Consider the following 6,735-nt stretch of genomic DNA (forward strand, 5'->3'; position numbering starts at 1 on the left):
CTTTTGACCTTTGGTGACCCCAGAGCTTGTGGCAGGAATGATACTTTCCCTAGATTTACATGGCCTGGCTATGTCAGCTAAAAGGATGGTTGTGGCAGACCCTGATGGATGCAAGGGGCGTACCATATTATAGATTGATCCAATCAACGCAGAACTGTTTGAGGATTGGGTTGATGGTGAAATTGTTTGCAATACTGCACCATAATCACACAAGGGATACAGATTGCTTAGTGCAATGTTCCTTGATGGCCCTTGTCGTCCCACCCTCCTTTACTGAAACAGACTTGGATCAGGTCCCAGAAGGATTGTGGACAACAAATGCCCACAATGTCAGCCTTTTGCAGGGATTGGAACCAGAACAAAAAAATGCTCAAGCCATGTGCAGTGTTGCCCCAAGCTAAGCAGTATCCGCTGTCCAAAGAGGCCGAGGAGGGAATACAGGACATCATTGTTGCACTCCTGAATAAGGGAATAATTGTACCCTCCACCTCCCCATGCAATACGGCTATCTATCCAATCAAAAAGGCAAAAGGGGGGTGAGTTGGAGAATGATACAGGATTGCTACCCTCTAAAGGACATTGTACAGGCAGATTTTCCTGTAGTTCCGAACCCTGCAACAATTCTGTGCAGCATCCCTAATGTGGAGACCCACTTCACTGTGGTGTATCTCAAGAACGCTTTCTTTTCCATACCTTAGCAGCCCCGATTCCCAGTACCTCACTGTGTTTACTCATGGAGGGATGCGCTTCGAGCACAAGAGATTGCCTCGGGTACTGCAAATCCACCAATATTTTCAACAGAATATTGCATGCTGTGTTGGGAAGCATTTAGGTGCCCAGTACCATCATTCAATATGTTGATGACCTACTGGTATGTAGAGATAGTGAGCAACAATGTAGAAAGGATTCTAGCACCCCTTTGCAGCTTATAGCATACAAGGGAAGGTAGACAAGGTGAAGCTCCAATATTGTCTCCAAAAAGTGCTCGATCTGGGCCAATTGTAAGGAACTCATGGTGGCAACAGTAAACGTGATAACAGTTCAAAGGTGTTTATTATAGCTTTATAGACCTGCAGCGAGGGCCGTACCGGGCGTTATGGGCCCTGAAGACCGAGTTAATGGCCGAGCGAAGCGAGGGACTTTAACGAAGTATGAGGGACCATAACGCCCGGTACGGCCCTCGCTACAGGTCTATAAAGCTATTAGAACACCCTCACTGTTTAATTAAAGTTGAATAAATGAGACGTTTAATTGAAGTACAAAAAGGGCAAAATGGTAAATAAATGTTGCAGACATGTTTTGTACTTCAATTAAACATCTCATTTTTTGTATAGGGTGGTGGAAGGTGCTAGGGTGGGAAGAGTATGCTACCAAAGTGTAATCAGGTGTGTGTATATGCCTGTCCCCTGCTTTAATTATGCTTTATTCAGGTGTGCTTACCCCCCCACTACACAAATGTAAGGTTCAAATTACTCTACACAAACATGCGGTCACTATACATCTGCAAGCTGCATCTGTACATACATTCAATAAACAGGCACTTCACTTACCTTTCTGTGCCTTTCTTTTATATTGCAATTTCCATGCTTTATTAAACATTCCGAGGTGCATGCAAAATTCCTTTTAATTTTCTTCACAAACACAAAGCTTTTCCACACTTTCACGTTGCACACTGCTGCAGATGTCTGCCCCTTTTCCACCTATCTAAAGGTTTCAATATATACATTTAAACCGAAAGCGTTGCATTAGTTTAGTGATTCATATCACTAAATAGTCTCTCCCGTTGTATGTCTTATTATATTAGTTTAAATTATTATTATTTAGGATCAAAGCCTGTTTTCTGACACGCATGTGTGATTGGGGCTGGTCTACAACCCACAGTGTATTTCTTGAAACACACGAATACGTCATAATTAAGGCAAAATGATGAGGTGTACTCCTTGCACTAACACGCCCGTTTACACACAGCACTTTCTGGATCCATCCTAAACACTGTAAAAGTCTAGCATGCGATTAAATCAAACTTCTAACCCTCACATGGTTTGGATTACCTTGGTTGTTGGAAAGGTCACTGGAATCGGCCAGGAAAGAAGTCAGCAAAGATAAAATCACACCCATTGCGAAGCAGGTTGCTCTTTCATCCCAACACAATGGGCGTCTCTCCTTGGACACGTTGGTTTCTCAACGTGCATTTCGGAATGGAAAGTTAACTTTCCATTCCGAAATGACACGCCGACCAACGTGTTCACTTGTGCTGCCTTCCCTGCCTGTGGACAGCCCTGATTGCTCACGTAAGTGAATGCAACTCGAACTACGGGCTGTAATCAATCTGCGGGCTATACCAGTGCGAATAGCCCATAGATTGACTAATCAGCTTCCCAGAAACACCACTAGGGTGTTCTAATAAACTATTTAAATGGGTGCGAAAAACGCCTAATCTAAACCTAAATCTAAGATGGGAACAAGCTACGAGCATCAAATAATAATAAGGCAGTCCTTGTGGCGTCTTGTCAAATAAAAGGGCCTATTCTAAAAATAAATTATTGCCAATCCTTACCGCTAAGTTTACAAAAATAGTGTGGGATAGTGTTCACAAGAAGTGTTCACAAAAATAAGTCTGGATGCTATGGCCGGAGTCTCCCTTCCCCATGTTTTTTGCACAGGACAAGGCTGGACTCTTGAGCACAGCACACTCCTGGACTGCTTCAACACGATGCTACAGTTCCCTTCAGCGATATCAGGATCTTCGTGGTCAAGTCATTTTCCTACAAAAGTGTCTGCCTCCCAGGGCCTGATGTATCAAAATAATACAACAAAAAGTTCCTTTCCATATATTTTTCCATAGGGTGATTTCTTCACTCCTGGATTCCCCTGAACCAGGCTCCTATCCTTTTGAATGTTAGCCTCCCTCCGTCAGGTTCACTACGGCTTTTCAATCAGAATAATGTCACCTGTCTTATTCATGAGTTTCAATATATTTTTAAACAACCTTCCACTGTGGACATCCCTCAGCCGAGTGCATTCTTGTCAACACAATGTTCACAACGTTATCATGCTTCACCCCACTTTGCAGGCATCCTGTAGCCGGGTTCACATTTGCCAGCTACAAAGTTCGCTTGGGTTTAATCCTACTGTGGGATTCACTTCCCTTAGCTTTTGTCTCTTACCCCCCAAGTCTGGGTCTCAGCCCCTATTCAGGCTCTCCCTTAAGTCCCTACTCAGGCTTTCTCTTAAGCCTCTTGTCAGGCTTTGCACAATTCTATTATCACACAAGGTTCACTTCAGTCGGGCTGAAACCTTCTTCAGTGGTTCTTGCACTTTGGCTTCCCTCAGTTGGGCTCGAGCCACTTGACCTTCCACTGTTTGCTGGGTCAGAGACTTTCGAGTGGGTGAGACTTTTACGGGAACCCCAGATGAGCACGCTGACCATTTTTCCGCTCTTTATTCCTTTTGTACGCTTCCTTCAGCCGGGCTCGAGCTGTACAAGTTTTCACCTTCGCCCCAATGCCTCTTGGGACTTGTAGTTGCTTTATTTTATTTTGGATTTCCCTTTCTCTCTTTGGCAATAGCCTCCCTCGATCAGGCTCAGATCATCATCTCATTGTGGACATCCCTCAGTCGGGTTCATGCTTGTCCTCACAAAGTTCACAGATCTTTTTTTGTTCTCGTGGTTATGGGTCAAAGACTTTTGATTGTACAAGGGATATTCCTCGACCCTTGTATGACCACTTTGACCTCTTACATTGGGCTCTCCTAGGGCCTCCTGGTAGCTGTAGTTCAATGAAAGGCGACCAACCAGAGTCTTTTAAATAAGCGCCCATGGTACCGGACTACTCTGCAGCCAGTCTTCACAGGGTTACACAAAAGTTCATTAACACACACACATTCTTTGTTCACAAGCTCTTTCAATTCATATGTTGCCAGTTGCAACTTTCTCTCAACGCAGCCGGTCTGCTATCGGCTTGCCCTCCGACTCACTGGCTGAGTTGAACTCCCTGGCGTTTCTGGTATCTGGAGTCGAGGATGGTACCACGGAAGTAGGCGTCTCTTTCCGTCTTGGTTATCAGGGTGGAAGTCTACCATGCACCATTGACATATGTTGCACCACACACTAGCTGTCGTTCTTGGTCTTATGATTGCTTTCACTTCCCTCCTTGTCCTTTTTGGTTTCACCGCTTTTCTACTCCCTTTGAATTGCTGTCCTGGAACAGCTGCCTACTTGTGTGTTTTGCCTTGCTCCCAGTGTGCTCTCATGCTCCACCTTTTTATCCCGGTGGGGAAGGGAAAGGGCCATCAGGTGTGTGTAGTTACTGTCAATTGTCTGACTCTGCCTGACCCTTGTGTTGGGACATGTCAGGAAAACGGCCCTGTTAATCTGTTGTCATCCTGGTGTAAGAAAGAGTTTCTGTTGGAAAAGGGAGGGGGGTAGAGTTTCTGAATATTCTATGGGGTAGGATGGGGAAAAGGGGTTATAAGGAAGGGGGTACCGCGTACCACCCATCGGTGTCCCGCTTCCACTCCCCGACAACCCCTCATCCAGGTGATCCTCCCGCACTGGTCCACCTCCAGGAACTGGATCCAATAGCAATGGTCGTGTCCTAGCCACCTGGATGATGGATCCCTGGGAACTAGACAGGGAGACGCCTTCAGGTTTCTCACACAATTGATATCTGTACACCGGAAGATAATTATATCCGATCTTGCTGCTTCCATGCGCAGCACTCCCCAGCCTAAGACTGTCAAGGAAATGTAAACATTTCTAGGGTTGTGTAACTACTGCAGAGCATGGATTCTAGACTACACAGCTTACACTAGGCCCCTTTTGCAGGGCCTCAAAGAGAAAAATTACCACAGACTCACATGGAGGGAGGATATGCTCACCAGCTTCAATAACTTGAAAGTGGTCATTTCCACTGCCCCAGTGCTAGCTACCCCTGATTACACCCAAGAGATGTATCTGTTTTCTCATTCCAATGGCCAACTAATGACTGCTGTACTTGGACAGAAGAGCACTATGGGCCACTAGCCATTAGCCTACTACAGCGGAATGTTAGATTAAGTGATGTAAGGCCAGTTCCCATGCTAGCAGGCGCTTGCTGCTGCTGCGTTTGCAATTCAGAAAAGCTCCACAATTGTAATGGGTTAGTCTGTAACGCTGTATGTGGAACATGCAATGTTTGCCATCCTGGAGTGATCAAAATCAACGTTGACTACACAGCGGGCATCCGCGTATGAAATAATCCTACCCAGCCCAAACATTGACATAGGTGTAAAACAGTGAATTCTGCCACCATTCTGACAGAGCCGTGCACAGACTTCACTGTGATGTTTGAGGGGAGGAAGACTTCCCAAAAGCAGGGGAAAGCCCACTCGAAGAGGGGAGGTGCTATTCATTGGCGGGTCAGAAACTATCCACCAGGGAACTGGTTTGAGGTATACTGGGGTGACAGTTGTCTGCCTAGTAGATGGAGGGGTGTATGAAGTATTGGTGCAAAAAGATTACCCATACACTATTTGGCCCAAGCAGCAGAATTTATAGCGCTTATTACAGCGCTTCTAGCGTCGCAAGGGTGACATGTGACCATCTATTCTGATTGGGCCCATGTCACCATCACGGTGCATGCAGGACTGGCATGGTGGAAGAGAAGGGGATTTAGAAGGGCTGACCGGTTGTCATGAGCGCTACTCCCGAGGAGCCAAGACTGGCCCAGCGTCCCCGGAAGCAGGAGCATCATTACACACCCCCGGTTCCAGCAGACCCCTACAGGGGCCCTTTGGACCATGTCCTGGCGCCTCTGGCGCCAGGCTCATTTGGAACCACAGTCCCGGCGCCATGGACGCCAGGCTCATATTCTTAAAGTGTGCAGTAGTGATTGGGTGGACTTACCTGTGGCAGACCATGCTGCATACTCACCTAGAACAATCCAAGCTGGGTGAAGTCCCAGCCACTGGCTGGGAGGGACCAATCCTCTGTTACAGGAACTCTTTTCTTACCTGGGTGAGGCTGGAGGAAGAATACGCACCAAAGCACTTCTCCACTATTTAAACCACGCCCGATAGAATTCACGTGCTTCGCGTTATTCTGCAACAGCAGCAGGACGCTCACCGAGTCGGCTCCTGCATTCCAGGTCCAGACACACCCTCAGCGTCTCGAGCAGCAACCTGTGGATGAAGAAAAGGCACAGGAACATCTACTCACCAGAATTCAGCCACAAGAGTCCAGTCTCCGACAACCTGCAAATAAAGACATAAGGTTAGAAAACGGGCAACACGCTTACCTTATCCATCCGTGATCACACCGGAGTTCACCGCGGCCTTCGCTTTGGCAGCATCCCAGCACCTGGAAGACAAAAGACATTGTTAGTGGTGTCCGAGCCGAAGGGTTCGCAACTCAATTATACTTACGGGCTTCTTCACGCGCAGCAGCGGCAGCATCGCCCTCAGCATTTCGGCATCTGAAAGAAAGGAAAGGACATTATTAGAGGTGCCCATTTTGAAGTGGCCACAATTCAGTAATACTTACGCGCTTCTTCACGCGCCGCAGCGGCAGCATCGCCCTCAGCATTTCGGCATCTGAAAGAAAGGAAAAGACATTATCAGAGGCGCCCATTTGGAAATGGCCACAATTCAGTTATACTTACGTGCCACCGCACGTGCAACAGCATCGCCCACAGCATCTCGGCACCTGAAAGACAGAAAAGGACATTATAAAAGGGTGCTCCTTCAGAAGCGGCC

This window comes from Ambystoma mexicanum, chromosome 13 (assembly GCF_040938575.1).
Source record: "Ambystoma mexicanum isolate Mex_15411 chromosome 13, UKY_AmexF1_1, whole genome shotgun sequence".
NCBI lineage: Eukaryota > Metazoa > Chordata > Amphibia > Caudata > Ambystomatidae > Ambystoma > Ambystoma mexicanum.